The following is an 18,228-nucleotide window of genomic DNA, read 5'->3' as shown; positions in this document are numbered from 1 at the left end:
CTTTAAATTCAAGTATTCTCTTTTGACATACCAGACTGCTGTATTGAACTTTCAATAAAGTTTTAATCAATACATGAGATTTGTTTGAGAGGATTCTAACTTCCTTAGCCACAGGGCAGACACACCGCATGCATGCACACGCACGTGTGTGTGTGAGAGAGAGAGAGAGAGAGAGAGAGAGAGAGAGAGAGAGAGAGAGAGAGAGAGAGAGAGAGAGAGAGAGAGAGCGAGAGCGAGAGAGAGAGAGAGAGAGAGAGAGAGAGAGAGAGTGTCTGTGGGTGTGTCGGGGCAAAGGGTGCTAAAATATATGCATAGGTCTCATACTAAAGTGCTAAAGTGTAAAATTAATGTACTGCTTCAATTTAGAGCTACAGTAAAAGCACGGTGAAAATATTTTTCTCTTACTTATACTTAATAAGTAAAAGAAGAAGTGGGGCTAAAATACAGCAAAGAAGCACTTTGTTACTTTTCAGAGGCAATTATGTGCATGTGCCAAAACCTGCATGAAAATGAAGAGTTGGCCAACCTGTTCAGAAGTTATAACTTATAAAGCACTAATTTAACTTGGCATTGTTCGCAGAGAATTAAATAAGATGAAATAAAAACAAGGTAAAATACATATGTGAAAAAGAAATATAAAAGCACACACACACGTGTGTGTGTGTGTGTGTATATATATATATATATAAACAGATCTAGGAAAAAAATAATAAAAGTGGCAAAAAGTAAGTCTGTCAGTGGGGGGCTCAGGGCCTGTTGGTTAGTCTGAGTGCAACAGGGAATAATATGTCAAGTAGTGCAGACCCCCCCCCCCACCCCCCTTTCTCCCCATTTGTATCCGGTCAATTACCCCACTCTTCCGAGCCGTTCCAGCCGCTGCTCCGCCTCCTCTGCCGATCCGGGGAGGTGCTGCAGTCTACCACATGCCTCCTCCGATACATGTGCAGTCCCCAGCCGCTCTTTTCACCTGACAGTGGGGAGTTTCACCAGGGGAACATAGCATGTGCGAGGATTTCACTATTCCCCCCAGTTCTCCCTCCACCCTGAACAGGCTCCCCAACTGGTCAGAGGAGGCGCTAGTGCAGCGACCAGGACACATACCCACATCCGGCTTCCCACACACAGACATGGCCTATTGTGTCTGTAGGGACACCCAACCAAGCCGGAGGCAACACAGGGATTCGAACCGGCGGTCCCCATATTGGTAGGCAACAGAATAGACCGCCATGCCACAACTAATAATAGAGCTTAAGGTTAAAGTAGTAAAGTAAGGTTAAAGTAGCACAAACTCTGCAAAAGTAAAGCAACTAGTTATGTTAATTAGTTACTTTGTAGGTATGTGTGCGCGTGCGTACGTGTGTGTGTGTGTGTGTGCGTGCATGCGAAGAGCTTGTCCTACTTGTGTCAGTATGTCTTAAAGCCATATCGCCCCTCTCTATGAGTTGAATTTATGATCCATATTAAATCATATTTATCACACTCATAACCTCACAACCAACCTCGGCTGACTTTGAGAACTCTGCATGATACTCATGATTCTGTGTGTGTGTGTGTGTGTGTGTGTGTGTGTGTGTGTGTGTGTGTGTGTGTGTGTGTGTGCGACACTGACTTTGACTTTCAGAGCATCTGCTGGGTGCGGACATGGCAGGGGGGCACAGGTGGTATATTGTTTTTAACCTGCACACAAACACATATGCACACACACGCACACACTCAGACGCTGATGAAGCTCACAGATGCTGACCTTGTACGAGGCCAGGCTCCTGGACTGTCAGCACTTGTCACACACACACACACACACACACACACACACACACAAATGCACATCGTTTTTCTTCTTTCTTTCACCCTCTCTCTTCTCATATAGGTACACACACATGCACGCACACAAACACAAGGAAGAGGTGCCCATTTACACAGGGCTCATCTCAGGTTTCCATCTTCCCCCCCAGTGGAGGTGTATAGGTGTGTTGGGGTGGAAATAGGGTGGGGTAGGTGTGTGTGTGTGTGTGTGTGCATTTGTGTGAAGGGGGCTGCTGATGAATAATGCTGCAGGTAATGAGATGGGTGATGGGGACAGAAAGGAGAGTGTGAGTGTGTATGTGTGCATGCCAGCATTTATAAGTACTTTGCTCTCTTGTTGCTGTTTTGCTATTACTTGTATTAACTGTACAATTAGAAAAGAGATTTTACTTCTTTTAAAGAGCTGGAAGGTGAATTTCAACCCATGGCGCCAGTAACTATACTATATGATATGATATCAAGCAGGGTTGTGCAACACACGCGCGCACACACACACACACACACACACACACACACACACCACTGTTTTGCCACCAATTCACCTTGACCATATCTGCTAAAGGAGGGGGACAGTAGAATCTTTATGTGACAAAAATAAAGCCCTAATGTTCAACAAATAAATAAACGTTATCAACTTATCTTCTTTTTTTCCTTCTACTTGGCACATTTCCATGCTGCTGAAACAGCTGAAGAACAATCAGCCTCAAAAGTCAGCTACTCTGGAAAGCCTAGTCAGTAGCCACCAAATCATAATGAGGGATTATAAAAAAAAGAAAAGACAACATAATCTAAAAATTGGTTTTTCAACAAGCTTAGATAGCAAAGTGGACCAGGTCATAGGGATTAAATTTACACAGCCTACAGTCAGTCATCCTGCTGTCTCAGGCTGTCAGGGAGTCTGAAAAGACTTGACACCCATGTTCAAGTCATTTATCTTGAACTGCATGAGCGTACACCGTGGTTTACAGCTGACATTTCATAAAGCAGATTCTGTTTATTTCCTGCTTAGCTGTGATTCTCAAAATACCTGAACAGTAAGGTCTGAGTCAGCGATACCCTCCACATACTGTAGCATTTATTCACGACCATGCGTCGATAAACGTTGTACTATATAATTTTGCCTGCTGATGTGGATTTTTGACTACCCACCGGGCTAGATCTGTACATATATACACCCCTGCCTCAATAAATCCCGGTTCAAACCCATGCACTTACACTGCATGACTCTTTGGGACACACTGTCATTGTTTGACTCCTTGATGTTACAGGTGTGACTGTATCCCAGTTCAGTCTACTCAGCTTAGCTTTTTTTTCAATCTTTACTTTTCCTATTTCCTTCCCCAATTGTACTTGGCCAATTACCTTATTTTCCGAACCGTCCCGGTCGCTGCAGACTACCACATGCTTTCTATGATACATGTGGAGTCGCCGGCCGCTTCTTTTCACCTGACAGGGAGGAGTTCCACCAGGGGGACGTAGCGCGTGAGAGGATCACACTATACCCCCCAGTCCCCCATCCGAACAGGCGCCCCGACCGACCAGAGGAGGCGCTAGTGCCGTGACCAGGACACATACCCACATCCGGCTTCCGACCCGCAGGCACGGCCATTTAGCGATGCCTGATCAAGCCGGAGGTAACACGGGGATTCGAGCCGGGGATCCCCGTGTTGACAGGCGACGGAATAGACCACTACGCTACCTTGACGCCCTCATCTTGCCTTTTCCATTATCCGTTACCTTCCAGTTTTATTTTGAATTCACCTGTCTTGTCATTTCAATTCCTGCCCCTGCTTTTGCCACCAGTCAATCCCGTGTCTTCCACACCTGTTCCCCATTCCCTGATTAGCTCTCCAGCATTTATACGCCCCTGGTTTCTCCGTGTCCTTGCCAGGTTGTCTAGTGTGTTTTGCGCCTAGTTTTCCAGCGGTTTTCCTTGTGAACGTTTGCCTGACCTGCTCGTGTTTGACTCTGTGCTCTGATCTTTGGACTCCGTGTTTGCTGCCTGCCCTTGTCTGCTCTGTCGCCTGTTTTTGTACTGACCCCCCCCCCCCCGTAACCTAAACTGTATCTGAACCTGTGTATCCAGCGGCCTGCTTCTTGTCTGTCCCAGGTTATCTGAGCTCTGCCTGCCTTTTGTTAATTAATCCAAGTGTTACCGTATCATCCTGTCTGTGTGTCCTGCGTTTGGGTCCTCCCTGGGCTCCTAACGGAACAACCTGGCCGACATGGACCCAGTGGAAACAGACGAACCCCACCGGGCTCTCGCAAATCAAAGCCTTCTTGTGAGCCAACATGATCAGACCCTCCTCGAAGTGGTTGGGGCTGACAATGTCACCCGCATCGGAGCCCAACTCGACCGCTTCTACATTCAGCTCTCCACACCACAACCTGAAGCAGCCCAATCCTCCCATTCTGGCTCCCCAGCCCAGAGAGCCCCGGGTTTCCTCACCAGAGCGTTACACTGGAAACCTGGGAAACTGAAAACCTGGGACCATGTCAAATCCACCAGACCATAATCACCTATTAGTCAAAGGTTGAATAACCAGTCCAGCTGAGCACGTACGCCTATACAGTTCAATAGACCAAGTACTGCCATTTCACTCACAAGACAAGGAGACAATGTCTTAAATCATCCCTAGGCAGTGTATTACTCTACTATGGCAACATTTGTGTTCATGGAAAACCACCCAGGCAGACGGCACACCTGTTGTGACTGACTAGGAATAGGTTCACAACAATGCCATCCTAAGGTAATCGCACAGCTGAATGCCGGTTTCAAAACAAGGCTCACAAAGTGAGCTCGGCAACTTCACACAGAACTGCAAAAACCAACAACATGAACTTGACAAACTGACTCCAATACAATATAGCAGCATCAGACCCGTGACGCAATACACGTTATGCATACGGCATATCAAACTCATCCACAAAATATATAGCAACACGCAGTCCATCCATCCATTATCCAAACCGCTTTACACGCAGTCACAACAGATAATACTGTTCCAGACAGCATAATCCATTTGTTCTTACCTTTTACAAGTTCTTGACTTTCTTTGTGATCAAGTCCTCAAAATCCAGCTCCCTCACAAGCTCAGACTCTCTGGCCACCAAAGAGAGCGTTGAAAGCATTTTCTGACCCATGGTTGTTCTGAGTTCATTTTTTACCCGTTTCAGTTGTAAAACTGTCCTCTCTCCCTCGCAGTTGGATACGCAGTTTACCCCATCTTGCTGTACCCCTAGCAGAGGCAGTGTGTCGCTGCTGGAGCTACAGGCTTCCGGGCTAACATTTTCGTTGCTAGCTAGCTGACGCTGTGCATTGCTTCAACCGATGGTAGACGCTTCCAGGCTATAGGCCCTTTTCATATAACGTCAGAGAACTTCCGTTCTGACTCCTTGCCGGGTATGCTAACTTCCGGACGGACTATGGCGTTTACAGAGTCGCTTGCAAACCTAACTGAAAAACCTGCCGAAACATTTGCATTAACCAAACACGACAAAGGCTACAAATTCTTCATCGAACGGTACCTGTTTGATTATGCTAAATAGCTTATGTTAAATGCAATAACTTTAAATCATGGTTAGAAAAAAGCGAGATCTTGAGAAAGAGAGATCTTGAATTCAACTAAATAACTTGTGGAAAGATCGCGCCATCTCAACCAATCTGAAAATGAAGATGCTACAAAAACGAACAAATTAAAGTGTGCTACCCCAGCAAACATGCCCGTGCGGGCCCACTATGGGTAGGTGTGAGTTTACTGAGGGGCAATGTGGGCAGGGGCAAACCCGCACTAATCCCACATGGGCCCCATGTGGTTAGCCCATACGCCCATTTCACGCCGCGGCCATCTTGGATTTTAAAAAACCAAGCGGTGGGAACTTAGCCACGCCCCCTTCTTACTTCATTGAAAACACTGCCGGAAGCAACATGTCGTACTGCTGTGTACCATCCTGCAACTCCTATCAAAGAAGGGAAAGAGATAAATCTGTATATATATGTATATATATATATTCACTAATCTTTCAATAGTGGATAGCTCTGTTCTGACACATCATCTTGATAACAGGAACATGTGTGGATTTATATTGCTTCCCACATGTATGACATATCATGTGTCCAGTGAGGTTTGGGCGACTCTACCTGATCATGACTACGATGTGAAGCCCCTTTCTGTGGAAGACCAGCTTGACACAGTAAAGAAACGCATTGCTTTCCTGGAGGACGAAAATAAAAAGCTGAAACGTGAGCGTTTTGGTCTAGAACGCTTCCAGTCTGCACCCAATCTGATCAGGGTTTACACTGGTTTTAAGGATTACCACACCCTCAAACCACTCTTCCTAGCTTTACAGCCTACTGCAGAGTCCATGGTGCGATGGACTCAAATGCAAAGGAACAGCCATAACCTAGAACACATTTCTGTGTCTGGCTTCCATGCAGAGCATTTATCGCTGATTGATCAGTTTTTCCTGTTCTTGTGCCGTGTGAGGCAGGGCTTTTTTGCTCTGGATTTATCTGTATGATTCAATGTGTCGCCGGCCACAGTCAGCAGGAACTGTACGACGTGGGCCAACTATTTGCTCTTTATGTTAGGGACCCTCCCAATATGGCCTAGTAGAGCAGCAGTAGACGAGCTAATGGCACCAGTATTCAGGGAATTCTACCCAAACACAAGAGTGATACTAGACTGCACAGAGATCCGCATCGAGACAGCTAGTTCGAAGGTTTTGAACACCATGACATAATCCCATTATAAAAGTAACACTACACTGAAATCCCTAATTGGGATCACTCCCTCAGGGTCAGTAAGCCTGGTAAGTAATCTATACACAGGATGTATTTCTGATAAGGAGATAACTAAGAGGTCAGGGGTTCTGGGCCTCTTAGAGTCAGGTGATGAGGTCATGGCCGATAAGGGCTTCCTTATCAAAGACCTGCTCGATGAAATAGATGTAAAACTTGTCATCCCTGCATTTTTAGGCCCAAGTGGACAGTTTAGCTGTGATGAGCTCACAGACACACAGAGTATTGCTGGCTTGAGAATACACATCGAACGGTCAATAAGACGCATAAAGGAGTACCACATTTTTGATGGAGTCATACCCCTTTCACTAAGTGGAACAGTCAACCAACTGTGGACTGTGTGTGCTCTCCTAACAAATTTTCAGGGACCACTGTTTTAAACCTTTGTTAAATCCAGCTGACAAGAAAATAGTGCACACAAACCTTAGATAGATTGAAACATATTTAACTTCATTTCAGTACAGTCCCATTTTTTAGCCCACACCTTGAGATGAGCAATCACTGTCTTAGTTTAGTAAACAATTGATGATTTGAGTTGGTAGTGAGTTCCAGTTTATTGCTACAACAGAATGACAGTTGACTGAACATATTTTAGTTTAAAATGAACCAACAGTTTTGTTAAAGTTAAAGGACAAAGAATGAAAATATTGTAGATGGGACAATCTAATGTATAAATATTGAATGTACCGTATAAAAATGAAATGTATCTTATTTTTTATTTTATTGTGATTAAACAGTTTCTTTGAATACAGCCCTATGTGTGTGTGTGTGTGTGTGTGTGTGTCTCCTCACTGGCACAGGAGAGGCAGAAAGTACTCGAAAAAGAAAAGATCCGGCTTAGTTTTCATATTGTGGTAAATGACGGTAGGTGCTCGAGGTTGGTAGTCCAAACCATGTTTGCTGCTGGCCCCGGCTGCATTGATTTCCGATTGAGTAAGAAGGGGGCGTGGCAAAATTCCCACCACTTGGTTTTTTTTAATCCAAGATGGCCGCGGCGTGAAATGGGCGTATGCGGGGCCCACAGTAGTTTTGCCCTTTGAGGCCCCTATGTGGGCTTATTGTGGGCAAGCCCAACTGTGCTCTTGCCCACAGTAAGCCCACATGGGCCCTCTGTGGGTCAGCCCGTGCGGGGCCCACAGCAGTTTTGACCTTTGAGGTTAACCCCCTGTTGACAGTACAGTTAAAACGTTTTAAGATTACAACTGCTTTAGGGTAAGCGGTACTCAAACTTTTTACTTCCCGCCCATGCCCAATGCTGCATATAGTCAGACCTCTACAAAAATGACAGTAAAATGTAAAAAAGTTGTCCAAGGTATATTCGGTCCATCCCATACTTAACTAAAACTGCCCATCCAACAAGACAAGTACGTCTCAACTTTTTGGTTTGTCGCAGCTGTTTCATATTATAGTTTAGAAAAAGAACACTAGTTTTTTTGTTAATTTTTTTGTCCCTTAAATGTTCCCATAGAGCAGCTCATGCTGTTTTTTAACCAACTTAATTACAGATTAACTATTTCTCATAACTTTACAATATTAATCATTTTGAACCATCAGAAATTTAGCGAACATACACACACAGCAGTTTATTGTAGTCTCATATAATCTGCAATACATCTGACATGTTGTCAATACAATACATCTGACATGTTGTGCATGTGTGCAGTATTACTGCACACATGCAACTTGACACACTTCATCACTCTAGCAGTACACAAGTAAATATAGCCTATAGCCCTGCTTCAGTTTGGGCTTGGTCACGAGGTGGTGCCAATCATTACTTTAAATACTCCAAGAAGTTGGATTTGGGTAGTTTAATTTGAATTTTGCCCCGCCTGAGTCCACGGAACAATCATCAAAGTGTCAGTTTCCCTAAATAAAAAAACACGGTCACATACAGATAATTTTGGCTATACTTGCCCAGGTTTCAAGACATTTCTGTTCAAGATTTGCCTATACCCCAACAGGTGAATAGAATCCCAGGCTAAATTAAATGCTCCACCTGTGGCTAACTCATACTGTGCACTTACATTTCAATTGTTTTCTTCAGATGCTGTGACAAAAAGCAGCCGGGTCACCGCATCCGAGGTGGAAGCTGCCATCAAAATGTGGATCAGAAATGCCAGAGATAGAGACGGAGGAAGGAGCAGAAGGAGCAAAAAATAAATAGATTTAATGTTTGGGGTTATTTTTATTTAATGATCTTATTGTGTTCAAATGTGGTTGGTTCTATGTTTGTTGTTCTGTTTTATAAAAGCATTTAATTTGGTATATAGTTTTGTTTTTCAATTCCAATTGTTTCCAATTTTCAACAAATTTTTTCTTCGTATAATTTATATTTTCTTCATTTTTTTGTTTGAGCTGGCTGTCAATAAATGTCACTAGCATACCAGGTACACATGGGGCACTATGGGCCCATGTGGGACCACTGCTCCCATCCCAAAGTGTGGGCATACTATGGGCATGCTGCGGTCCCACTGAGGGCCCACTCTGCTTAGTGTGGGCAGCCCACACTCAGCCCACACTCTGGGCTGAGTGTGGCCTTTAGTGTGGGGCCCACATGTGCCCCGCATTTCATGCCAGTAAGGGGGCCCACAGTGGGCCCTCTGTTCCTGCCTGCAGTGGCCCCACATGGGCCCCAAAGGCATTTTTTCCCGCACACTTCTCACTGATACAACCTAACTGATAGTGGATCAGGTAAAAATTAATTCCACTGTTTTTAACTTTGACTTGGTCTAAGAAAGTATGGCCTTGAATCTGTGCAATGTAAACCACCTGCTCTCTATGCCCATCCACCTTGATCGTTAGCCAATCTATACGGTGTATTGCCCTTTGCTCACCAGTCACCACTTGCCCAGTCATCTCACCTATATAAAAATCAATCATGACACTTATTTAATTTATTTAATTCTGACTGGATAATGTGACAAGTTTTGTGTCGTATATATAAATAAATAAATAAATAAAAACATTCTTTTTCTCCCATTGCAGAGTGCCCTTTTACGCTTAGGGGCCCCTTGGCACATGCCCAGTTGCCCATATGGTAGCTCCGGTGTAGCTCACCACACTTCAGCTTGAGGTAGAGAGGGAGGGAATCATTGAGCCAATTACATGGGTGGTTGATTAGGTGGCCAAATCGAGAGTCAGGTTTGGAATTTTTGCCAGAACACCAGGGACCCCCTACTCTTTGCAATAAGTGTCATTGGATCTTTTAATTACCACAGTGAGTCAGGACCTTGTTTTAACATTTCAACCAAGGATGGAATCTCCTACAACACGGTGTCACTGCACTGGGATATTGGGGTTATTATGACCAGAAGGTATACTGGCCCACCAAAACCACCTCCAGCAGAAACTTAGTTTTCCCAGGAAGTCTCCCATCCAAGTACTAGCCTAACCCATACTTGCTTAATTTCTATCATCTGGCAGAACCAGGGTTCATACCAACATGTACGATGGTGGCCACAAGTCTCCATAACAGCTTCAATGCTGCTTGTCATAGATTCTACAAACTAGTTTCTAGTCTAGATTCAAATCATAATCAAACTAGAGTCTAGTCTCTGCACACTACTGGAGGGATGGAGCACCATTCTTTCTCAAGATATTCCCTCATCCGGTGGTTTGATGGTGATGGAGAGTGCTGTCTAACATGTCAGTCCAAAATTTCCAATAAACAATGTTCAGTTGCGTTGATCTCTGTTGACTGAAGGTCATAGCATATGATCTACATCATTTTCATACTTGTCAAACCATTTAGTGACCCTCATGCCCTGTGAATGGGGGCGTTGTCATCCTGGAAGAGACTGCTCCCATCAGGATAGAAATATTTCATCATAGGATAAAGGTGATCACTCAGCATAACTTTGTATTGATTTGTAGTGACCCTTCCCTCTAAGGCAGGCCTGGGCAAGGGCCAGCCTGGGGGCTGTATGCAGCCCATGACCTGATTCAGTGTGACCCGTGGAATCACGCTCATATCACAAAGAATTTGCGATAGTAAGTTTTGATTGTTATTCAAATTAAAAATCAAATGAATACACACCTTGGTGTAATGATTTAACACCACTTCTTTTGGAACATTTATTTTGAAGGCACGCATGTATAACAACTGCACGAGGACAGACAGCGACTGACGGGCTGAAACACGTCAGTTACAAATAGTAGCTAGCTAGAAATTGCGCAAAAAGTTTTTCAAAGATCTCAAAGAAAAGTAGACAATGAATGTAGGGTTTTTTAAGACTGGACATTGAAATATTTCTCTATTGAGGTATCAGGGAAAGCTGTGTGCTTTGTGTGCAAAGAGAGTGTCGCTGTCTTGAAAAACTGCCACTTGCCCTGACACTTCCAGAAAAGCACACAGAAAAGTATAGGAATGTCTTGTGAGCAGAGGGTGAGTGGATCGAAAGTTACTTTCTCAGTTGCAAAAGCACCAAGGACTTTCCACAAAACTGCATCCAGCAAATAACGACATTAGCTATGTACTACCCCACAAAATTGCTAAACATAGCAAGTCATTCGCTGAGGGTGAATTCATTAAAGAATGTTTAATTGACTCTGCAGCAACCCAGCAAACATGCCCATGTGGGCCCACTGTGGGTAGGTGTGGGTTTACTGTGGGGCAATGTGGGCAGGGGCAAACCCACACTAATCCCACATGGGCCCCATGTGGTTAGCCCATGCGGGGCCCACAGTAGTTTTGCCCTTTGAGGCCCCTATGTGGGCTTATTGTGGGCAAGCCCAACTGTGCTCTTGCCCACAGTAAGCCCATATGGGCCCCATGTGGGTCAGCCCATGCGGGGCCCACAGCAGTTTTGCCCTTTGAGGCCCCCATGAGGGTTTTCTCATATAGTCTGCAATACATCTGAAATGTTGTGCATGTGTGCAATAATAAACTTGACACACTTCATCACTCTAGCAATACACAAGTAAATATAGCCTATAGCCCTGGTTCAGTTTGGGCTTGGTCACGAGGTGGTGCCAATCCTCATTACTTTAACTACTCCAAGAACCATTGCAGCCGGGACGCAAACCCGGGACACGCGGCTACGACGGGCGACTACGTTAACCAGACGACTGAAGGGTCCGATCTGTTAGCTAAGGGCTTGCGAGTCACGTTATCCGTGATCGTTACACAACACCCCCCCTTTGGGAAGCGTGTCCCCGCATCAGTGTAGCGAATTCAGCGGGCAGCCGGGAATCGCCGCAGCCGAGACGCGAACCTGGGACTCCCGCACCACAGGTAACTGCGTTAGCCAGTCGACTAAAGGGTCCCACCCGTTAGCCAAGGGCTAGCGAGTCTAGTAATCTGTGGTCGTTATTCTTGCGAGGCTTTATCCCTGACTGTGGAATTACAGAGCGCTTGCCTCGGTGCAACGGGTTTCCAATGCAATTTTGCGAAAAATAGAAGCGATTTTTTTTAAAGTTGACAAAACACAATTGCGAATGGTCTGCTTTTCCATTTAGTGATGTGTGGTTAAACCTTGTGACATGGCGACGGCTCTCCAAGACCTGATGTGTTGGAGATGATGGTGATCTCGATCGCATGCACCGCAATAGCCGTGGTAGTGTTTATTCGAAGGCAACGAGGGCATGTGATGCACGCTATGACAGAACGGCAAATCCCCTATACCTGGCAGCGGCCACGTATAGGGGATTTATGGGAGGTCCTTGTCCGCAATGATTTTGCAGAGGTCTTGTGGATCCAAAACTTCAGCATGACCGCCTTAACATTTGACGAGTTATGCAACGCAATAGCACCCCTTGTGGCGCCTGCCGATCATGTCCGAGGGAGCCAGGCTCAACCGAGAAGTCGCTCTTTATAAACTGGCTACCTTGACTTAAATGCGAAGAACATGTTTCCATATCAATTTTGAAAAATGTTGCTTGGTCCAATCATCTGAAAAACCACCTCATGCGAGCGTATAAACTTTCTGCAATATTTGAGGTTTTTTTCGTTCCTGTGTTTTCATTGTTGTTGTTTTTTTATTTATTTCTGATTTTTTCCTTTTTCTCCCAATTTAGTGGCCAATCGATCCCTATTTTAATTCAAACACCCACCCTCGTACTGCGTGCGTTCGCCATCTGCATCTCTCCGGCCGGCAGTCTCGAATGAGACGCCTCGCCACTTTTGTATCAAGGTGAATCCAGGCCGAACCACTGCTGTTTCCGACACACCCAGAGACGCAATCATGTGACGCACACAAGCCGACTCCGCCCCCTCCCGAAAACAGCGCTGCCAATATTGCTGCTTCATCGAGTCCGGCCATAGTCGGATCTGACGAGACCGGGGCGCGAACCCCAGGCCCCATTGGGCAACTACATCGACACAAAGCCGATAGCTTAGACCGCTACACCACCGCGGACCCTCATTGTTGTTGTTTTTTTAGTCCGCAATTTAAAGTTGCGCATTAATCAGGTTAATGGAAACCCAGCGAATGGAGCGCAAAACCAGAGGGAAAGATTAAAGAAGGGGGTTAAAAAGTGTGTGGCAAAGCTAGGACTGCGTTTTTAACAAGTTTAGCAGTGTGACCACTGATGGGTGCCTAAACTTCACAGAGGAAACAAAAACGTTGGTCTTTTGAAAAGGATACAAGTTTAAGTAGCTGAGCTTGAACCAAGATCAGAAAATCATTTTCCAGCATTGCATTATTCATCAGGAGGTGCTCTGTAAATGTGTTCTGAAAATGAGCCTTGTTGTCGAAACAGTCCCTAAAGTGGTGAACTTCATAAGAGCAAAATCTTTAAACCACAGGAAGTTTGTCTCAAGTCATGCAGATCTCCCCTACCGCACAAACGTGAGATGGCTCAGTTCGGGAAATGTGCTTAAAAGTGTGTGGGACCTGAAGTCGGAGATTGCTGAGCTTTTGCAAATGATATGTAGATTTCCCTCAACTACAAGATAAAGAATGGTTGGCTGATTTTTTTGCCTTCACTGTGGACAACATGGTCCTCATGAATCAACTGAATTCCAAACTTCTAGGGAGCCCCCCCCCCACACACACACACACACACACACACAACAGATGTACAGCATTGTCAAAGCCTTCAGGGGAGCAATACTCCTCCTGACCCGCCAAGAAGAAGCGAACAGTCTCACCCACCTTGTCTGTTCCCTATCAGATAAGCAGCGGAAGCATTATCCATTGTTGCTGCGTGCTTTGAACGGTGAGTTTTCTCATCGTTTTGAGGATTTCAAAGTGTTGGAAATGCCAAGCTGTTGGTTTGCTCTCCTTTCACCTTCAATGTGGGTAATGCTCCCGCTGACCTTTACCTTGAGCGTATCGATCTTCAGTCTGATGCAGTGACTGGTGAACTATTCAAAGCAATGTCACTGACGAGGTTCCTTGCATTGCTTGATGAACAAAACTTTCCAAAGATTAGGAGTCATCCTCAGAAGATGTTTGTACTGTTTGGGTCAACCTATGTATATGTACGTAAACAGATATTTTCAGTGATGAAATATAACGACTCAAAGCACACCAAAGAAGGTCTAGTCAGTTCATCTGGACACAACGTTTATTGACATACTTGTCATCACTCAACTAAGAGACATCTTCAGTCTCAAATGACTGCAGGTATCCCCACCCTTATAAATGATACAGTGGCATAACAACCGAAACCAACGACCAGTTTCATATGCAAATATGGGTGTGACCATTAACTAGAGTTACAATGGCCATGTGCACTATTCACAGAGGATTGGGGAATGGTTGCCATCACAGCATTGTAAGATGGTGACAGATGTACTCTTAGCCCCCCACCCCCACCCCAGGGATGGTCTTTCCCTCTTAACATAGATGGTCTTTTTGACTCCCCGTTCAAACCAGTATTCCTCCTTATCAAGGATGTGCGTGTCCTCATCCTTGAACGAGTGGCTACAGGCCTGTAGATGGGTGTAGATGGTAGAGTCCTGGCCTGATATGTTAACTGTTTTGTGTTGTGCCATCCTCTTGGCCAGCATCTGTTTGGTTTCCCCGATGTACAAGTCACCGCAATCCTCCTGGCATTTAACAGCATACACTATGCTGCTCTGTTTGTGCCAGGGGACCTGATCCTTGAGGTGGACCAATTTCTGGCGCAGCATTTTGATTTTCTTACCTGGATTATTGAGTATGCATCAAGACAGACTCAAAGCACAGAGTCTTTTACTGACTCACCTTTCAGCAATCCTGCGCATAGCGATGTCAGAAAGTATACCTGGCTTCACTGCTCTAGTCAATGGCCATCAGAGACCTCAGTCCTCACACTGATTGAGTAGTTTAAATATAATATTGAGCTCTCATCTTTTATTGCATACCCATTACGAGTTTTGTCCGTGGTGCTGAATGTAGTGTACTTTTCCCTTTGTGTAGTTCATTGCATGTTTAATCATGAAAATACCTACCAAAAGGAGAAAATGGATGTGATTTATTTCTGTGCATATTAAAAAAAGTAAAATAAGTAGCATATCTGGATGTGATCCACAGTAGACACAGTCATACACAGATGTATAATCCAATGATATGATTCTGGCCCACAATGGCAAAAATATATTCTAATGTATTCTTCCATGGGAAATAATTCACCAGGCCTGCTCTAAGGGGCCAAGCGGACCAAAACTATGCCAGGAAAATGCTCCCAACAGCATAACAGAGCTCTGGACCCCCTCACTGTAGGGGTCAAGCATTCAGGTTTTTCCTTTAATTTGTCATCATCTATATCTCTATCTATCTATCTATCTATCTATCTATCTATCTATCTATCTATCTATCTATCTATCTATCTATCTATCTATCTATCTATAGTATGTGTACTGAAATTAATTCATGATTCAAGCAAAATTCCTCAAACTAAATTGTGATGAAATTTGACACAATCATCAATCCCAAATCCCTTACCAAAACCACTCACAACTTCTGCCTCATCATCGATAATTCCACTCTGTCCCCCCTCCCTACAACTCCACAACTCTGAATCATTTTTGACAGCAACTTCTCCTTCGAACACCACATCAATCAAATCACCAGAACTGCCTATTTCCACCTAAAAAACAAAGCTCATCTCCGCCCATCATTCTCCTTCTTTGTTGCTGAAACTTTGATCCATGTCCTCATCACATCCAGGTTGACTACTGCAACAGCCTTCTCTACAGCTCATCATCCAAAGTCCTTAAACTCCAGTACATCCAGGACTCTGCTGCCCACCTGCTCAACCGCTCCTGCTCCTTTGACCACATCACCCCTGTCCTCAGAACCTCCACTGGCTCCCTCTCCCACAGCGGATCCAATTCAAAGTCTTTCTCCTCGCTCACAAAACCCTCCATAACCAGGCCCCCTCCTACCTCAACAACCTGCTCCACTACCATACTCCTTCCTGCAGCCTTCGCTCCTCCAATGCCAACCTCCTGTCTCCACCACACAAGACCAAGCACCAGACCTGGGGTGACAGAGCCTTCTCCATAGCTGCCCCCTTCCTCTGGAACCCCCTCCAAAGACACATCAGAAACTGCACCCACCTGTCCACGTTCAAATCATTAATCAAAACTCACCTCTTCAGAATTGCTTTTAATGTGTGATTGTTTGTTACATGTTTTTGGTGTGTTAGTTTTGTTTATTTTTAACTTATGTAAAATGTCTCTGTGTACCTTGAAAAGCATTAGACAAATAAAATGTATTATTATTATTATTATGGTTATATATATATATGTATGTGTGTACTACTATACTCTGTCTTATAAAATATACAATACACGTAAAATTTGTATTTTATAACTTGCTGTGGCATGGATTGGATTTTTTCTTTCTGTGATTACGGTGTTAAACAACGTTTTGCTCACTGACACAGGAATTGAATAGATGCTGTTATGCTAATGGATCACTCTGGGTACTGCTGATCTGGATGATGTGAGAGGCGATATGCTAGTTTTGCTAGAGTGCCTGTCAAAAACCACAGTCTTTTGAATTACCAGTTATCTGATGGAGATCACATAGAAGGAAAAGTTGTTGCTTTTTAATACAGAAATCTACTAGCAAGTGTGAAAAGTGTGTAGGTGTTCATTCTTTTAGACCACGCAGTTTCAAAAGGCAAAATAAGCAGCCTGAGCAAAATACATGTACCAAGATGGAGCAAAAATCTAGCTGCTGTTTTTTTGTTATGCTTACTCTGACTTTTACCATAAATTGATTAAGGTAATCAGACAGGCACATAGACACACTGTATTTCAAGAGTAATAGCTTATCTTTGAAGCATTCTTAGAAACAGGAAGTTTTCGGGGGGGGGGGGTTGTATATGCTAGTAGCACAAACAAAAAAGATGAGAGTGGTAACCTCCATACTTGTATTTTGACTATGTTGTCAGCTGATCTTGACATGAGAGTATTCAGAACTGCCCAACTATAGCAGAGTTCAACAAGCAGGGGTTCAATGTTGGCACTTTTTTTTTTAGATTATTATTTTGGCATTTTTGTTTTATTAACAGTGACAGTGCAGAGACAGGAAAGGCAGGGGAGAGAGAGGGGATGACATGCAGCAAAGGGCTCGGGTCAGATTCTAACCCAGGTCGCTGTAGTAAGGACTCAGCCTTATGTGGTACGCGCTCTACCAGGTGAGCCACTGGGGGTGCCCTGTTGGCAGTCTTTTTACCAAAAAATAGGATATATTCACACAGAAATGTTGAGATTTCATCAAGGACTGGATATGTTGGAGGGCAGTGTGACAGTGGTGAGGTGTGCGGTAGGAATGACGGATGGGTTCAAGGTGGAGGTGGGATTACATCAAGGATCGGCTCTGAGCCCTTTCTTGTTTGCAATGGTGATGGACAGGTTGACGGACAAGATCAGGCAGGAGTCTCCGTGGACTACGATGTTCACAGATGACATTGTGATCTGTAGCGAGAGTAGGGTGCAGGTTGAGGAGAGCCTGGAGAGGTGGAGGTATGCACTGGAGAGAAGAGGAATGAAAATCAGTAGGAGCAAGACGGAATACATATACGTGAATGAGATGGAGGACAGTGGAATGGTGAGGATGCAAGGAATAGAGGTGATGAAGGCATATGAGTTTAAATACTTGGGGTCAACTGTTCAAAGTAACGGGAAGTGTGGAAGAGAGTGCAGGCAGGGTGGAGTGGGTGGAGAAGAGTGTCAGGAGTGATTTGTGACAGAAGGGTACCAGCAACAGTTAAAGGGAAGGTTTACAAGATGGTTGTGAGACCAGCTATGTTGTATGGTCTGGAGACAGTGGCACTGAGGAAAAGACAGGAGGCGGAGCTGGAGGTGGCAGAGTTGAAGATGCTAAGATTTTCACTGGGAGTGACGAAGAAGGACAGGATTAGGAATGATTATATTAGAGGGACCGCTCAGGTTGGATAGTTTGGAGACAAAGTAAGAGAGGCAAGATTGAAATTGTTTGGACATGTGTGGAGGAGAGATGCTGGGTATATCGGGAGAAGGATGCTGAATATGGAGCTGCCAGGGAAGAAGAAAGAGGAAGGCCAAAGAGGAGGTTTATGGATGTGGTGAGGGAGGACATGCGGGCGGCTGGTGTGACAGAGGAAGATGCAGAGGACAGAAAGTGATGGAAACGGATGATCCGCTGTGGCGACCCCTAACGGGAGCAGCCCAAAGTAGTAGTAGTAGTAGTAGAAGTAGTACT

The sequence above is a fragment of the Lampris incognitus genome, chromosome 13, assembly GCF_029633865.1.
Source record: "Lampris incognitus isolate fLamInc1 chromosome 13, fLamInc1.hap2, whole genome shotgun sequence".
Lineage (NCBI taxonomy): Eukaryota > Metazoa > Chordata > Actinopteri > Lampriformes > Lampridae > Lampris > Lampris incognitus.
Note: the sequence above shows the minus strand (reverse complement) of the source record.